Genomic DNA, 20,143 nt, shown 5'->3' with positions numbered 1-20,143 from the left:
ACACAACTTTACCATTCATCAACAAGATCATAACTTACAAGTGGACATAAGCAAAACTTACTCATCAATATCCAATACACATCATATAGTACATATTGGGTTCACCTGTATCACTCACAACAGGGTTATACTTTCCTCATTAACTAGAAATCATAACTTTCACCGTTGAACCATTTGTAACACTATCAGATATTCCATAAGCCTCAAACACGGGGTAAAGTGCGATGCCATGTCCAAAACATGGTCTTACACAAATTCTAGCATATCTATGCCGATGCCATGTCCCAGACATGGTCTTACACTGAAACATCTCGTAGCCGGTACATGTCCTAGACATGTCTTACAGTGGCTTATGTCTCGAGGCCGACGCATGTCCCAGACATGTCTTACACTAGCACTCGTCTCAATGCCGATGCCATGTCCTAAACATGGTCTTATACTGATTCTCATAATATGGCCGATGCATATCCCAGACATATCTTACACTAGCTCACAACAAGTGACCCAAACGCCATGGCATGAATATCGATTTATTTCCTAAGGTTCAATCGGGAATTCTACTATCTCTATTCTCATCACATTTTCCCATTTCCAAAATCAAGCAATTTATGCTATAATAATTTCAATACACTTCAAATACATATATTATTAATGTAGTTGTACTATTTATATGCAACTTACCTCGGATTACAAAATGTGGCGACTAGTCGATTTAGTCGATTTGCTTGGCTTTCCCCCAGTCTAGATTTGGATTCGGTATTTCTTGATCTAAAATAGAAAATTGCACTTATTTAGACACTAAATAAAATTATGCAAACAAATTTCACTTCTTCAGTGAAATGACCATTTTGCCCTTAAATTTTGACAAAATACCATTTTACCCATAGGTTCAAAAATCAATTTTTATCGTTAGTTGAGCCGTTTTTACTCTTATAGCAACTCAAAATTCCCACTATTTCACACACTTATCATCTATTTTACAACTTATGCAAAATAGTCATTTTAGATGTTTTCATGCTAACACCTTTCACAAAAGTTGTTTATAGGACACCCAAGACTCATTTTCTTCCATAAAAACTCAGTAAAAATTACAATTCATTTCATGAAAAAACCCTAAACTCTTAATCATTTTGGAAAATAGTACCCTCATTTGAAAGCTTATGCTTCAAGGGTCTCAAAATGCAAAAATTATCAACAAAGGGTATGAAAATCACTTACTTCTAGAGATGATAAGTTGCTGAAAATTTCAAGCTTCAAAACTCTTCTCTTGGCTAATATTTTCGGTTGAGAGGAAAGAATAGGTGAAAAAGATGAAGGTTAGGCACTTAGGGTATTATTTTATCACATAATATGTCATCACTTACCTAACATTTTGACCATTTACTCTTCTTTGTCTCATGGCCGGCCAAGCTCTTTTAAAAGGGTCTAATTGCCCTTTAAAGACCCCCAAATTTTATTCTCTAGCTATTTGACACCTTTATCTATCAAATTAGAACTTTTGCACTTTATGCGATTTAGCCCTTTTACACAATTAAGCTCACAAACGTTAAAATTAATTCACCAAATTTTTCATGCACTATTCAAAACATACTATAATATCAAAATAATAATAAAATAATTTCTATGAATTTGGATTTATGGTCTCGAGACCACTATTCTGACTAGGCCCAAAATCGGGCTATTACATTTCTCCCCCCTTAGGGATTTTCGTCCCCGAAAATCTTATCGGCGAATAAGTTTGGGTACTGATCTCTAATAGTCTCCTCGGGTTCCCATGTGGCTTCCTCGACTCCATGTCTATAGCACAAAACTTTCATGAGTGCAATACTCTTATTTCATAACTATTTGACTTTCTGAGCCAATATCTTGACCGGCTTTTCGCCATAAGTCATCTCCGGATGAATCTCAACCTCTGTTGGCATAATCATATGCGAAGGGTCTGATCTATATCGGCGTATCATGATTACATGAAACACGTTGTGAATCTTTTCCAATTCTGGTGGCAAAGCCAATCGATAGACAACCTGTCCTACTCTCTCGATAACCTCATAAGGTCCTATAAAACAAGGATTCAACTTGCATTTTCTACCAAATCTCAGGACTTTCCTCTAGGGGATACTTTTAAAAATACCTTATCGCTGACTTGAAACGAAATGCTGCATAGGATTTCTGTTTATCCGAGGCGGCGTTCAAGTAGTCACGAATCACTTTAACTTTTTCTTCAGTCTCTTTGATTAAATCGACCCCGTGAATTTGACTCTCTCTGAGCTCAGTCCAATATAAGGGCGTTCGACATTTTCACCCATACAAAGCCTCATAAGGCACCATGTTTAGACCTGTCTGATAACTGTTGTTGTAGACGAATTCAACCAATGGCAAGTACCTTTCCCAACCGCCTTGAAACTCGAGAACACAACACCCCAACATGTCTTCTAAAATTTGAATCACTCTTTCCGACTGGTAGTCGATTTGTAGGTGAAATGCCGTGCTAAAACTCAAATTTTTTCATAATACCTCTTATAACTTTTTCCAAAACCTCGAGGTAAATTTCGGGTCCCTATCTAAAACAATCGACAAAGGCACCCCGTGTAGTATCGCAATCTTGAAAACGTACAATTCAACCAATCTCTTAAGGAAGTAGTCAGTATGTACTGGTACAAAATGTGCCAACTTTGTTAGCCTATCTCCAACAACCCAAACAACATTCTTTTTCTTTAGGGTTACTGGCAAACCCGTCACAAAATCCATGGTAATCCAATCCCACTTCCACTCTGGAACTGTTATAGGCTGAAGTAGACCCAAAGGTACTTGGTGTTCATCCTTCACTTGCTGACAAACAAGACACTTGAAAATGAACTCTAAAATATCTCTTTTCATCATCGACCACCAATACATTTTCTTTAGGTCGTTGTACATTTTTACACTGCCCTAGTGGATGGACAAACAACCACTATGTGCCTCTCGCAGAATCTTCTGAATAAGCTCATTTCCCTTGGGTACACAAATCCTATTTTTGAATATTAAGCATCCATCAACACCAATACGAAACTCGGATTCATATTCCGTCTTACACTGAATCATCCTAGCTTGTAACTCTTTATCATCTTTCTGAGCTTCATGGATCTCTTGTAGAAATGTCGGTCTAGCTCTCAACTTTGCTAGGACCGAACCATTATCCAATAAATCCAGTTGGGCATCTATTGCTCTCAACGCAAATAATGATTTTCTACTCAAAACATCAGCGACCACGTTCGCCTTGCCCGAGCGATAGTGAATCACCAACTCGTAATCCTTTATCAGCTCTAGCCACCTTCGTTGTCGTAGATTCAACTTCTTTTAAGTTATAAAATAGTTGAGACTTTTGTGATTGGTGAATACTCGGTATTTCTCACCATACAAATGGTGTCTCCAAATCTTTAATACGAACACTATAGCTGCTAGTTCCAAGTCGTGGGTCGGGTAATTTCTCTCGTGTGGCTTTAGCTGTCTTGAGGCATAGGCTATAACCTTGCCTTCTTGCATGAGCACACACCCCAAACCATTCAATGAGGCGTCACTATATATCACAAACTCCTTGCCCGACTCCAGTTGCACTAACATAGGGGCTTTGGTCAATAAAGCATTTAATTACTCGAAACTTTGTTGGCACTTTTCTGTCCATTCGAACTTGACATCTTTTTGCAGTAGTCTTGTCATCTGGGTAGCTATCATAGAGAATCTGTTTACAAACCACCTATAGTATCCAGCCAATCCCAAAAAGCTTTGGATCTCTGACATATTCTTAGGTGGTTTCCATTCAACAATAGTCGAGATTTTGCTTGGGTCAACTCTAATCCTATCACCCGACTTAATGTGTCCTAGAAATCCAAACTTCTTAAGCCAGAATTCACACTTACTGAACTTGGTATACAATTGTTTGTCTCTCAGGGTCTATAATACAATCCTCAAATGCTTCGTGTGCTCACTCTCATCAAGCGAGTAAATCGGTATGTCGTCGATAAAGACCACCACGAACTTATCCAAATACGGCCGAAAAATATGGTTAATCAAATCCATAAATACCATTGGGGCATTAGTCAAACCAAAGGGCATGACAAGGAACTCATAATACCCGTATCTTGTCTGAAACGCAGTCTTCGGTACATCTTGCTCTTTCACCTTTAACTGGTAGTATCCTGACCTCAGATCAATCTTGGAAAATACAGTGGCTCCCTTTAACTGATTAAACAGGTCATCGATCCTTTGAAAATGATACTTGTTTTTCACTGTTACCTTATTGAGCTTTCTATAGTCGATGCATAACCTCATCGACCCATCTTTATTTTTCACAAAGAGCGCCGGAGCACCCTACGGAGAAAAGCTCAGTCTCGTAAAGCCATTGTCAGTTAACTCTTGTAGTTGAGCTTTTTACTCGTTTAACTCCGTAAGAGCCATTCTATACGGAGCAATCGAGATGGGTGCCGTGCCCAGTATCAACTCAATTCCAAACTCTACTTCCCTCACTGGAGGTAGTCTGGGTAATTCTTCTGAAAACACATCTATATATTCATAAACCACTGGTACCGATTCTATCTTCAATTTAGACACTTGAGTATTCAGCACAAAAGCGAGATAAGCCTCAAATCCTTTCCTCAAATATTTCTCAGCAATCAACAACGATATTATCACGGGCAAATCATTCAATTCATTTGGCCCAACCCGAAGAACAATTCTGTCTTCACATTTTAACTCAATAACTTTTCTCCCATAGTCCACTACAATACTATGAGAAGTCAGCCAATCCATCCCAAGGATTACATTGAATTCATTAAACGACAACAACATCAAGTTGGCCGGAAAACAATGACCCCTAATTGTCAAAGGACAATTTCTACACACTTGGTCTACTAGCACATATCTACCCAAGGGGTTGGACACTTTTATCACAAATTCTGTGGGCTCTACTAACATGTTTATACGGGATATTAATTCCATACAAATATAGGAGTGGGTAGACCCCGGGTCAATTAATGTAACAACAGATATATCGTGGATAGAAAAGGTACCCGTGATCATGTCGGGAGACTCTGCCTCTTCACATGCACAAATAGCGTAAGTCCTTGCAGGCACTCTGCCCTTGGACCTTACTATAACATCTTTTGGCGCACCTTTGCTAGCAGCCCTACTTCTAGAGTTCTTTTGTGGTCTACCCCTTAATGGAGTACTAATTGCCTTCACTTCTTGCTTTTTCTCTCTCTTCCATTTTGGGACAATCTCGGATGAAGTGGTCCAGGGACCCACATTTGAAGCACCATCTTTCTTTACCTCAGTACTTACGACATGGCATCTACCACATTGCGAACATTCTGGCCTACTTGGCCATGCACTGTCGACACTCGCGATAGAGGTGGCTTGGGCTCTAGAGGCTGTGTTCTACTGGTTCTAGTTCTTATTCGAGAACCCCACCGAAACATTCAATCGAGTAGAGAATTCCTTAGATTTCTTAGATGAGGAATGGTACGATTTCCCCTTCTGTCTTTTTTCTTGAATCCCGCGACTCAATAGCTACCTTTCTTAGCTCTTTAACCAATTCTTCTGCATTGCTTGCTCTCTCAACGAGCACCACAAATTCTCTTAGCTCTAAAATGCCAACAAATACTCAGATATCCTCATTTAGACCATCCTCAAACCTTTTACACATGATAGCTTCTGAGGATACGCACTCCCGCGCGTATTTGCTGAGTTTCACAAACTCACGTTCATATTCCATCACTATCCCACTGTCTTGCTTTAACTCTTTTGGAACTCTTCTTGGAGGAATTCCCAAGTTACTCTCTCTCAGAGTACCACAGACACGAGAGTGTTCCAGCACTGGTAGGCTGAATCTCTCAAGAGCGATATTGCATACTTCATACACTCTTCAAGCATATACGACAGTTCATTAAATACCCTGATGGTATTTTCTAGCCAAAACTCTACTTTCTCCGGGTCGTCATCTATGTTAGCCTGGAATTCCTTAGCACATTGCTTCTGAATCTTGTCTATCGGAGGCTTCTCTCTCCTAATCAAGTCTGCACCTTGCGGAGCTACTGGGGCATACTGAAGAATCAGAGGAGGTGGGAGAGGTGGAGTGTTCGAATTCACACGAATGAACTCCGTATACCAAGCATCCATGATTCGAAGATAGGCTTCTCTAGCCATTTCTCCTTGGCCTATAGTCATGGGCTCACTCTCAATTGGCGCAGTCTTTTCAACTAGTGCCGGCACCTTACTCTCCACATCATCTGTCGTGGCTCTATCAGGATCCATTTACTATATAAAAAAATACAGTTTATAATCGTCAGAATTTGTCACACTATAAATATACAGTTATGACATGTATGGTTAGACTCGTACTCTTACTAGGTTAGTCATAGAACCGACTAAACCATAGCCCTGATACCATTAAATGTAACACTTCATACCCGTAACCCATGCTGGAGCGGAATATGAGGCATTAGCTAACTCGATCTCATACACACAAACATTCCCCACGTCACCAAGACTTGGTCCTATTTTAGAAATTTTTTAATTTCTACTTTAAACTTATTATTATGGGCCTACGAGCCCTAAATCGACCATTGAAAACTATTCAGGATCAGCCCGGGTCCTTAAACCATCTATAAAAAATTTGACTTTGAAACAAGACACATGCCCATGTAGAAAGGGCAACACGACCATGTATCCGTTTCAACATGGTCGTATTGATGGCCCGTGTGGTTTACACGGCCTAAGCAATACAGGGACACGCTCGTGTCCTTCACCTGTGTAGAATTAATTCTAAATGCACACCTACATAGGTTTTCACATGGCCTGGCATACGCCCGTGTCCTTCACACGGCCATGACACGCTTATGTCCTAGCCCGTGTGAAAAACATAGACATTCTGTTTCTGACATCACCATCCCCAAAATATCAGAATCCCGTGTGCTGGGTCGTGTCTATCACACGGCTGAGACACACGACTGTGTCTCTGCCCGTTTGTTTACTATCATGCATATTAACTTGAAATTTTTACGTGTAGGGGACACACGGCCGGACTACACGCCCATAAGGAAAACCGTGTGTCACACACGGCCTAGACACACACTTGTGTGTTTACCTGTATGGACAATATAAGGCTATTTACCAAGCCTCTTAGCCACCCTTATTTACACAACCTGCACAATGGTAATCAAAACCAATGTAAGGCTATCTTGTGCAACCAAATCAGCCACAATAGACAACATTCCATTTGTGCATTTTACTCATCCATGAAAATAACATCTTTGAATATAAATCAAAATGAATATTAGCCATCATTCAAGGCTTAATACAAAATGAGGGATTTATCCTAAGCCAACACATTTGGCCAAATTAATAATAACACAAAACACAAGTCTAGTTCCCTATACATACCATATTCAAAAATATAAATCAAACTATACCGAATACTTTGATTGATAGTGTGATCGATATCTCTGACTTCCTTTGGTCCTTAAGCTAGATAGGTGGCACTATAAGAAAATGAAAAGAGAGGGAGTAAGCATAAAGCTTAGTAAGTTGCACATAAATAAATATACAACACAACTTTACCATTCATCAACAAGCTTATAACTTACAAGTGGGCATAAGCAAAACTTACTCATCAATATCCAATACACATCATATAGTACATATTGGTTTCACATTTTATACATACCAAATAGGTACTTATATCACTCACAACACGGTTATTCTTTCCTCATTAACTAGAAATCATAACTTTCACCGTTGAACCATTTGAAACACTATCAGATATTCCATAAGCCTCAAACACGGGGTAAGGTGCTGATGCCATGTCCCAAACATGGTCTTACACATGTTCTAGCATATCTGTGTCGATGCCATGTCCCAGACATGGTCTTACACTAACACATCTCGTAGCCGATGCATGTTCTAGACATGTCTTACACTAGCTTATGTCTCAAGGCCGACGCATGTTCCAGACATGTCTTACACTAGTACTTGTCTCAATGTCGATGCCATGTCCCAAACATGGTCTTACATTGATTCTCATAATGTGGCCGATGAATATCCCAGACATGTCTTACACTAGTTCACAACAAGTGACCCAAACGTCATGGCATGAATATCTGATTTATTTCCTAAAGTTCAATCGGGAATTCTACTATCTATATTCTTATCACATTTTCTTATTCCACAATCAAGAAATTTATGCTATAATAATTTCAATACACTTCAAGTACATATATTATTAATGTAGTTGTACTATTTACATGCAACTTACCTTGGATTACAAAATGTGGCGACTAGTCGATTTAGTCGATTTGCTTGGCTTTCCCCCGGTCTAGATTTGGATTCGGTATTTCTTGATCTAAAATAGAAAAATACACTTATTTAGACACTAAATAAAGTTAGGCAAACAAAATTTTACTTCTTCAGTGAAATGACCATTTTATCCTTAGACTTTGACAAAATAACTATTTTACCCCTAGGTTTGAAAATTGATTTTTATCAACATATCTTAAGCTTAGCCGAACCCTTTTTAATCTTATAGCAACTCCAAATTCTCACTATTTCACACACTTATCATCTATTTTGCAACTTATGCAAAATAGTCCTTTTAGGTGTTTTTATGCTAACACCTTTCAAAAAAGTTGTTTATAAGACAACCAAGACTCATTTTCTTCCATAAAAACTCAGCAAACATTACAAATCCTTTCATGGCAAAACCCTAAACTCTTATTCATTTTGCAAAATAGTACCCTTATTTGAAAGCTTATGCTTCAAGAGTCTCAAAAATGCAAAAATCATCAACAAAGGGTATGGAAATCACTTACTTCTAGAGATGATAAGTTGCTGAAAATTTCAAGCTTCAAAACTCTTCTCTTGGCTGATATTTTTGATTGAGAAGAAAGAATAGGTGAAAAAGATGAAGGCTAGAGACTTAGGGTATTATTTTATCACATAATATGTTATCACTTACTTAACATTTTGACCATTTACTCTTCTTTGTCTCATGGTCGGCCAAGCTCTTTTAAAAGGGTCTAATTTCCCTTTAAAGACCCCCCAAATTTTATTCTCTAGCTATGTGATTTAGTCTTTTTACGCAATTAAGCTCACAAACGCTAAAATTACTTCACCCAAAATTTTGATGCACTGTTAAAAACATGCTATAATATCAAAATAATAATAAAATAATTTCTCTGACTTCGAATTTGTGGTTCAGAGACCACTATTCTGACTAGGCCCAAAATCAAGCTGTTACAGACGAACTGTTCCAAGTCATGCTGAGGATTTTAGAGAGGGTTGTTGACCCTATTCTGGAGCTGGAGGCTGAGGGTCAATAACTGAATGACTTCAGTCTAATAGTGTTGAATTGTTTAGGGGTGTCACTAGAGTCACCCCTAAGGTGGTCGAGTATTGGTTGGAGGCCACTGAAAGGATTATGAATGATTTAGACTGTACTCCGAGCAAAATTTTAAGGGTACGGTCTCCTTGCTTTACGATAAGGCAATCAGTGGGGGTTGACAGTTGAGGAGAGTACTCAGTCTGATCATCTGAAGTGGGATTTCTTTTAGACAACCTTTTATAGTAAGTACGTGGGGGCAAGCTATGTAGATGCTCATAGGCATGAGTTCATGAATCTCACGTAAGGCGATAAATCCGTGGCAGAGTATGAGGCCGAGTTTCTGAGGCTAAGTCGCTACGCTCAAGGCATGGCGGCATCTGAGTATGAGAGGTGCGTCCGCTTTGAGGACAGTCTGAGGGATAACTTGAGGGTTTTGCTTGCTCCAATAGGGAGTGGGAGTTTGCAGTTCTAGTTGAGAAGGTGAAGATTGCCGAGGATGTTAAGCACGTGGAGCGCCAGAATAGGGATCGAGAGAGGGGTAAGAACAAGAGGGATTCAAAGCCCTCTAGTTTTATTAAGAGGCTTAAGAAAAGGCCAGGTCTGATGGGACAGTTAGAGTAGGGGCTCCTGTTGCTCTTACTGGGATTCAGTTGTGCGAAGGTTGTGGTGGGCGCATCTGGGTGAGTGTTGGAGGAGGATAGGGGCTTGTCTGAGGTGTGGGTCATTAGAGCACTGTATTCGAGACTGTCTATAGAAGGCTAATCAAATGCAAGCTTTGGGACCAGGTTCTGCACAGCCTTAGAGGGCAGTTCAGCAGCCACCTAGGGGCCTTGGACAGGTTAGTGGTGGTAATGGTATGGGTCATGGGCAGAGAGCACCGGGTAGAGTATTGGTCAGACTGAGGCGAGGCATCCTACACTGGTTGATACTGTATTACGCCTAGAGGATAGAGATGCTCCTGATGTCATCATTGACACGTTCCTTATATTTGATGTGCCTTATACTGCTTTGATAGACATATGTTCTACTCACTCCTATGTAGCTAGCACTGTATCTGAAAACCTGAAGATTCCTGTTGAGAGCACTTCTAGTGAGATTATTGTACTAAGTCCGTTGGGGTAGTCTGTTTGGGTTAGTAAACTCTATAGGGATGTTCCATTAGTGGTACAATGGGTTGTCTTTCTGGCAAATCTAATAGAGCTTCCGTTTGGGGAGTTTAATTTAATTCTGGGTATGGACTGGTAAGTTGAGCACCGAGTTAGTTTGGACTGCACATCTAAGAGGGTCATTCTGAGGACCAAGGATGATATAGAGGTGGCTGTGATTAGGAAGCATCGAGATTATTTATCCAATGTGATCTCTGCTCTTGTGGCTGAAAAATGAGTTTGAAAAGGGTGTGAAAAGTACTTCACTTACGTCAGTGTTTTTGATTCTGAGGACTCTTCTGTTAGGGATATCAAAACAGTGAGAGATTTTTCGGATGTCTTTCCTGAGGAGTTACTAGGTTTACCTCTGAATCAGGAAGTTGAGTTCAGATTTGAGCTTTTACCGGGTACAGCTCTAGTGTCTATCATTCCATACCATATGGCACCGAAGGAGTAGTTGGTGGAATACGAGTAAGGACTTTGTTTGCCTAAGTCCCTTGCTTGAAGGACTATCTCACTCACAGAGCTTAAGTCTCAACTGCAAGAGCTTCTGGATCATGGTTTCATCCGTCCGAGTGTGTCTCCATGGGGTGCACCAGTTCTATTTGTTAAGAAGAAAGATGGGACCTTGAGGATGTGCATCGATTATCGACAGTTGAGCAAGTTGATTGTGAAGAATAAGTATCCACTTCGAAGGATTGATGACTTGTTTGATCAGTTCCAAAGGGCTTCAGTGTTCTCTAAGATAGATCTTCGTTCTAGGTATCATCATTTGAGAGTTAAGGAAGCTGATGTTCATAAGACTGCATTTAGGACTCGTTATGGACATTACGAGTTCCTAGTTATGCCTTTTGGTCTGACGAATGCTCCAGCTGCATTCACGAATCTAATGAATCTAGTCCTCCAGTCGTATTTAGATGAGTTCATCATGGTCTTCATTGACAATATTCTAGAGTACTTTAAGCCCGAGGATGAACATGATGAGTATCTGAGAATAGTGCTTCAGATTCTACGTGAGAAACAACTTTATGCTAAATTGAGCTAGTGTGAGTTCTGGTTACGTGAAATGACTTTTCTGGGGCATGTGGTTTTTGCTGAGGGGATCTGTGTTAATTCAAGAAATATTAGGGTTGTACTTGATTGGAAACAGCCTAATAACGTATCTGTGATCCGCAGTTTTCTGGGTTTGGCAGGTTATTATTGGTGATTTGTCGAGGGGTTCTCTATGATTGTAGCTCCGGTGACTAAGCTTCTGTGCAAGAGAGTTCCTTTCATTTGGACTGATGCACAATAATCGAGCTTTGAGAAGCTCAAGTCTGTTCTGACTCAAGCTCCTGGTTTTATACAGCCTGAATTTGGTAAGGAGTTTGTGGTCTACAGTGATGCATCGTATGTCGGTTTGGGATGTGTATTGATGCAAGATAGAAAGGTTGTGGCTTATGCATCCCATCAACTTAAGATGGAAAGGTCGATGCATGATCTCAATTTGGCTGCTGTGGTCTTTACATTGAAAATTTGGAGGCACTATCTGTATGGTGAGAGGTGTATCATCTACACCAATCACAAGAGTCTCAAGTACCTCCTTACTCAGAATGAGTTAAATCTTAGGTAGCACCGATGGATTGAATTGCTTAAGGATTATGATTGCATGATAGAGTACCATCCTGGTAAGGCTAATGTGGTGGTTGATGCTCTAAGTCATAGGGGGATGTCTGATTTGAGAGTAATGTATGCTCGACTTAGTCTGTTTGATGATGAGAGTCTGTTAGCTGAGTTGCAAGTTAAGTCGACTTGGATTGATTAGATTCGAGTTAAGCAGTTGGGGGATGCGTCTCTGAGTTTGCGGTTTCGTCAGGTTGAGAGTGACAGTACTTCAAATTTTGGGTTGAATAATAATGGTGTACTATGTTTTCGAGGACAGATCTGTGTACCAAATGATTCTGGTTTGAGGCAATCAATTTTGATGGAGGTGCATAATAGCCCTTATGCTATGCATCCCAGTGGTAATAAGATTAATCGCGATTTTTGTGAGTTGTACTGGTGGCCGGGTTTGAAGCGCAAGGTTACGAATTTTGTTACTCAATGTCTGACGTGCCAACAGGTTATGGCTGAGCACTAGTTGCCTTTGGATTTGTTGTAGCCGATTAAGATTCTATTATAGAAATGAGAACGAGTGACGATGGACTTCGATAACAGGTTGCCCTTGACACCCACTAAGAAAAATTTTGTTTGGGTCATTGTGGACCGATTGACCAAGTCTGCTCACATTATTCCGGTTTGGACAGACTATTCTCTACAGAAGTTAGCGAAAATCTATTTTTTGAAATTGTAAGACTGCGTAGTGTTTCGATTATTTCTGATAGAGATCCTCGTTTCACTTCCCGATTCTGGAAGAAATTGCATAAAGCTTTGGGTTCGAGATTGGACTTCAGTATTGCGTTCCATCCTTAAACAGATGGTCAATTTGAGAAGGTGATTTAGATACTAGAGGACATGTTTCAAATTTACATGATTGATTTCTGTGGTAGTTGGAAGGATTTTCTTCCGCTAGTTGAGTTTGCCTATAATATCAGCTTCTAGGCTAGCATTCACATGGCACCTTGTGAAGCTTTATATGGTATTAAGTGTTGTACTCCGCTATGTTGGACTGAGTTGGGTGAACGTTGGATTTTGGGTCTTGAGTTGGCTTCTGTGGTCGATGATAAGGCTAGATTGATTCGGGTTTGTCTAAAAGTGGCTTCTGATAGGTAGAAATCTTAAACAAATCTGAAGAGACGTGATATCGAGTACTCTGTGGGGGACTTTGTGTTTCTTAAAGTTTCTCTATGGAAGTAATTTCTGAGATTTGAGCGTAAGGGTAAGTTGAGCCCTAGGTTCATTGGGCAGTATCAAATTCTGAAGCGTGTAGGACCGGTCGCTTATCAGTTAGAGTTACCTCAGCAGTTAGACCGTATCCATGAAGTCTTTCATGTTTTGATGTTGAGGCGGTATCGGTTGGATCCATCTCATGTTGTCTCTGTTGAGGAAATCAAGGTTAGGCCAGACTTGACTTTTAAAGAGGAGCCGGTATAGATTCTGGATCGGGATGTTATGGTTCTGAGGTGGAAGCCCATTCCCTTAGTGAAGGTTCTATGGTGGAATCATGGTTCTGAGAAGGCTACATAAGAACCTGAGGACTCGATGTGTCAGTAGTATCCTCATCTGTTCTGATCAGGCAAATTTTGAGGTCGAAAATTTCTTTTAGTGGGGTAGAGTTGTAACGTCCTGACTTTCTTATTTCTATTTTTGTAAGTATTTTACAGAAGTGTGTATCTGCTTCAGTGGCTAAGTGTTCTGGGTGTGTGTGTGAGGTCTAGAGTCCAAGTCTCACCTTGGGCAATTTTGGTTATTTTGATCCCAGCCTTACCTTTGTTTGGTGGGATTTTATAAAATTGTATGTTAGTTTATATCAGAATGAGACTGCTAGTTCGAGTGGTAAGGGTATTAGTGTCTTGGAGGTCTTGTGTTCGAATCACTGTGCAAGCGTAGGTATTAATTTTTGCTTTGCTGACTAATAGAGTTTCAGTTGTATTGGAAGTCTGAGAGAGTGGGTTAGTGGGAGAAAAATATGGAATGTAGGGGTTATCAGTATTGGCTTCTTTTTCGTTTTGCTAAAAATTCTCCCCATTCAACTAAGGAACAAAAACTGCTGTTAGTCCTCTGCTTCTCTGCTATTTTCTTCTTCCTTTTCCCCTTTCGATTTCATTTCCTTTTTGTCAGCTGTCACACCTTCGTTCTTGTTATTTCGGTTTTCATCTCACATTTTGGTAAGTGGGGTTTTTCTATTCTGTAACTTGTGTTTTTTCTAACATTTTTTGGTGTTATACGGTTGTTTTGGCAACATCGAATTAGGAAGATCGTGATTCTACTCTCGTGAAATCATAGTCAATCATTTGGAGTGTTGGGGTAAGCGATAAGCGCTTGATTTGAGCTATGGTTGGTTTCAAGTTTTCAGTTTAATCGTGTTTTAAGACTGACTTTGAGCGTCGATATGTGACTCTTAGGTTCTGGAGGGCTCGGGATAGTTTTTGCATCAAAACGATACCAGATGTATACCCAAAACACAGAAAACGTGGTTTCAGTAAAAGTCAAAAAACAAATCTGTCGACGCCACATAGGTGTGTGGTTTCCCATGTGGATGGCCGTGTACGAGACACGACTGTGTGGTCGATGAAGGTATGGTAGTGCATAGCACACAGCCGTGTAGTGGCTTGAGTGTGGCTGTCTGGGCCACACGGGGTAAGCCGGGTTGGGCGTGTTGGCCCACATTGGCATGTCGCACAGGCGTGTAGATTTTGGGCCAGGCCGTGTGGGCCAATGGGTAAAGGTCAATCTAGGCGTATGGGCCCATATGAGAAAACCACATGGGCATATGGGCCCATAATTCTAAAAATTTTCCTAGGTTGCACGAGTCACTCCGATCAACTGTGGGCTTACTTTAGGATCAGTAAGGGCTAATTAAACCCTGATTTGCATGCTATGATTGTAACACCCCTAACCCGTATCCATCGCCGGAATAGGGTTAAAGGCGTTACTAGACAAATCAACACATTTAGCATTCATTTCTCAATGATCATAACATTATAGGTCATACATCATTACAAAGTCCCTTATATTAGGTCAACGAGACTTCAAACATACTTTCGAAAGGGGTCGAAACTAAACCAAGCTCTTACAGAATTTTTTGAAACTTAAACATTTTTCAAAGTTATAAAGGTCTCATGCCCGTGTTAATAGGTCGTGTGGCTCACACGGCATTAGACACACTCGTGTGTCTAGGCCGTGGCAAAACAGGGCATACATACTAACTTGTCCACACAACTACAAGACACGCTCGTGTGTCTTGGCCATGGTCGAAACTGACTTGGGTAACACCGCCGACCACACGCCCATGTGTCTAGCCCGTGTACCTTTCAAAATGGCCACACACGCCCATGTATCAAGGCTGTGTGCCTCACACGACCACCAAACATGCCCGTGTGTCTAGGCCATGCTTGAGACTGACTTGAATAGCTAAATTACAACAGATATACGGTCGATACACATGCCTGTGTGCTCGACCATGTGGGTTGAAATAAAACTTGGTTTAAGCCACATTTCCCACCTATCTCAAGAATTCCAAAACCACGACATTTTAGCATTATTTACATCAATTCATAAGCAACCAAATCAACCAATTTATATATATTTCATGCCATTCAATTACCATCCAATTCACTACTCAATTTCACAACCAACATACCAAATCAATGTACCAAAATGATCATAACTTGCATAAGTTCTAAATACATAAACTCATCATTTTATCACATACTTCATACCTCAAAATTTACCATTTCAACATTTCATAACTAATCCATCTCATAAGCAATATATGCATTATATAACTTAATTATCAAACACACTATTTATGCCAAATTAAGAGGCCATGCAAAACAACATTTACTAGCCAAGTCTCATGGCTATAATCACAGCACAAAACATACCAAAATAACTCTAGCTTATACATGCGATATACCATATATACAACTCTCAAAATAGTACCAAAATAGATGTCCGATAGTGTGATAGATGTCGCTGACTATCCCTAGATCCGAGCTAGCTTTGTAACACTGTAAAATAGAGAACATTTCACACAATAAGCTTTAAAGCTTAGTAAGTTCATCCCATAAATAATCAACAATTAATAATATACGAAGCATCATCTAATAAACACTTAGTAATTCACAATTCATCAATCAATTCTATTATATCTCATTTAATATGTTCATACGAATTCATCAAGCTTCATACACATAGTATGATCTACCACATAGGTATCAAACATACCTGAACTTTCCAGTATTTATTCACACCTCTCGTTCAATTACATTAATTCATTCGTAAGTCTTTCCATGCTTTAAGAATTTACACACTTAGTGCATAAGTGATTTGCCGAAGTTGTAATAATCTCGCACACTTACTGCCATTTCAATAAACCGGAGCAATCTCGGTATCGCACACTTAGTGCCTCATATAGCCGAAGCTATTCCAACTCGTACACTTAGTGTCATTTATAGCCGAAGTTATTTCGAACCGCACACTTAGTTCTTGCTCAAACCATAATCAAGTATCTTACAATTTATGCATTATCAAAGCATTAAGACATAACTATAACATCATTTATCTTGTACGAACTTACCTTGTACACAGATTTGATGATTCAGATCGTTTACTCGATAATCTTCGATTTCCCTTGATCTAAATCTAAATTCCTCTTTTCTTGATCTACATGTACTTAAAATTAACCCGTTTATTCAACAAATCATTTAATTCAATCCATACATACATATTTAGGGCATTTTACAAATTAGCCCTCACATTTTCACATTTTAACATTTTAATCTCTATTTCATAAAAACACAAATTACACATAATTTCAATGAACCCATGCATAGCCGAATATCATAAGGACCTATAGGATCCCAACACTCTCATTTATTTCACAATTCAACCCCTTAATTTACACTTTTCTAAATTAAATCCCTAATATGCATTTTTACTCAAAATCACTTTACAAAACATGTATATCAAGCACTAAGCTTTCGTAATTCATCATGAAACATCATAAAACACATGAATTCATCAATGGAATCTTTCAAAATCATCAACTAATTCAAAAATTAGGGCATGGGCTTGATAGATTACTAAGCAACGATGTCAAAAACGTAGAAATTATCAAAAACCGAGTCAAAGCCTTACCTTAATTAAGCTTGAACCATGGTCGAATAAACAAAGCTTTTCAAACCCTATTTATTTTCTTAATTTAAGTTAGAAAAGATGAACTAATGGCCACATTTTTGTTTTATTTTAATTATATTAACATTAATACATAATTTACCAAAATAACCTTATTATTATAATTTGAAATTCCATTAACTAATGTCCATCAATGTCATTTAATACATTCCATGGTCAAATATCAACATAAGGACCTTTACTTTAATAAGCCATAACAATTAGGCACCCTTAACATATAGCATGCAACTTTTACACTTTACGCGATTGGGTCCTTTTATCAAATTAAGCACACAAACGATTAAATTTTCATACGAAACTTTCAAACATGTCAATTCACATATTATAAACAAGAAAAATAATATTAAAATATTTTTTGACTCAAATTTATGGTCTCGAAACCACTATTCCGACTAGGGTCTAAATCGGGCTATTACAATGATATTCTGATAGACTAATATGAGTAGGGTACTAAATGTATGGCTGACTATACCGATGTATGTATATCCGGTATTTGTATAAAGCATGTTGAGCATGTTTAATTTTTTATATCTGTATTTGAATTTCTGTATCTGTTAATAGGGTGGGATTTGTATATGAAGATGAAGTATTTTGTTCGGCGTTAATCGCCTTTATTTTGGCAGCTTTGCTGCATATTATCTGATATGTGTCTTAATGGCACAATGTAGTGTGTAGGGATGGGTGAGTGTTTATAACCCAACATGGTGTGATGGGATGGTCGGAGTTGGTGTGTAGAGGATGGGGGTAGGATTCTACATATCTGAAACTGAATCTGTTATATGAATTTGAATCTGTATCTATATCTGACTGTGCATATAATTCTCAATGGTTGCATGCTTAATTCTGTTGGTTTACACATTGAGTTTTCGTAAACTCACATCTGTTGTCTGTTTTATCAGGCAATCCTCAGACTTAGGTGGATCGGTGCGGTAGAGACTCAACAGTGACCACTCGACTGTAAATGGTTTAAAATTCACGAATTATGGTTATTTATGTTTTTGGTAATCATTTTTTAGAGTTGTAATTTTTGGGACTCTCTGGACTTTTTTGGGTTTTAAACTATTGATTCTGGTTTGCTGATTTTCTGTATGTTTGGTAAATTGTTTTATGAAATTGATGGTTTATACGCAAAAGAGGCTTTCCTAAAAATAATAAATCGGGTTTCTAAAATATGGTGAATTTATTAAACTTCTCCTTTTATAAGTGTTTTGAAAAAATTAATTAATTAAATAATGTTATCAGTTTATTCGTGAACGAACTCGTTTATTAAACTTGAATGGTTTATCAAGTCAACGCTGTTTTCAAAACCCATTCCTTCTGACATTACCAGATTCGGCCATAACGTCTAGGCTGGGTTTGGGGTGTTACAGCTCACCCTTATCAATTTTCACATCTTCTATCGTCACTATTAGAGCATGCCCAAAGACCAATCATGAGATGATTGTAATCACATACTCGTTTTACCTTGTTTGTTAATTTAAGACGTTGTCATTGTTATTTCAGTTTCTTTTTCTGTGTGTACAAATAAACTAATTAATAATAAAGTCCTGAAAATAATATGATTATTCTTAAAAGGTCCTTAGTCAAGTATTATTATGGGCTTGGACAATGATAATGCATTGAGACTAATGTGAAGTTGATTGATGACAAAGTATTGTCATTGATATAGGGATGTCAAAATCAATACACAAGCATGTGTTAGAGAACAACATGCTGGGCTGACCCACTATGAGTACGGTTATTGGATTATTATGTAATAATCACAACATTACTCATAGTAATAACTACATATATTATCCTCAGACTTGAGATCATCACTGTCCCAACATAGTGAGTTGTATATTTTGACACAGTCAAACGTCTACCATAATAGATTATACTATAAAGACTAATGTTGGGTATGTCGCAATCTATGTAGAAGGATATGGTTGATTAAGATAAGATTTATATGAGACTAGAAAAGCATAGCCATGCTCGAATAAGTTTATATGAGATATCATACTTATTTGTTTATAGTAGTCTATTCAGAATATAAAAAATATATAAGATTTGACTATACAAGTGTGACTATTCCATGACTTGTGTCTAATCTAGATATTAAAGATAAAAGGATACAATACATGAAAAGATTATCACAGAAATGTTATGTCGAAATAGAAATGTTATGACTTGGGTAGCAATGATGCATTGCTAGATGTCACTCATTGCTTGTAATGTTAGAAACATTCTAGTATTACTACTAACATTACAAGAACCTACAAGACCACACCCTATAGTTGATAGTTAAATATTGAATTAATTTAATTTGATAGTTAAATATTGAACACATTATATGTACAAACTTGTACACGAATAGAGAACATAGATAAAATTAATATATGAATTTGATTCATACAAAATGTTAATTGTATATAGTTTACTGAAATTATTAATATAAATAGTTATAATAATTAATTTCGGTCAAAATATAAAAGACATGGAAATTGATATTCTTTAGAAAAGAATATAATTTTTTGACTTTTCATTTGTTTCTCTAATAATAAGGGAATAATCTCATTTTATTTATGATATGTGATGTCAAAGAAAATAAAAGGAATATAATCCTTTAGTATGTTAGGGTTACCAAGAAAAATAATATCAAAAGATCTAGCAGCCGTTTTTGAATTTTTTTTCTCTTTGAAAAGTTCAAGAGAATTTTGCTGTTCGTTTTTTACTGGATGGATTAAGTAGAGGCCGAGACGTTATTGTTGCAGCTTGGGATCAACATCGTTCAAAGGAATCATATCAACTTCGTTCTCCCAGTTTCGAC

The sequence above is a fragment of the Gossypium hirsutum genome, chromosome A10 (genome assembly GCF_007990345.1).
Source record: "Gossypium hirsutum isolate 1008001.06 chromosome A10, Gossypium_hirsutum_v2.1, whole genome shotgun sequence".
NCBI classification, from domain to species: domain Eukaryota; kingdom Viridiplantae; phylum Streptophyta; class Magnoliopsida; order Malvales; family Malvaceae; genus Gossypium; species Gossypium hirsutum.
This window is presented reverse-complemented; position numbering follows the sequence as displayed.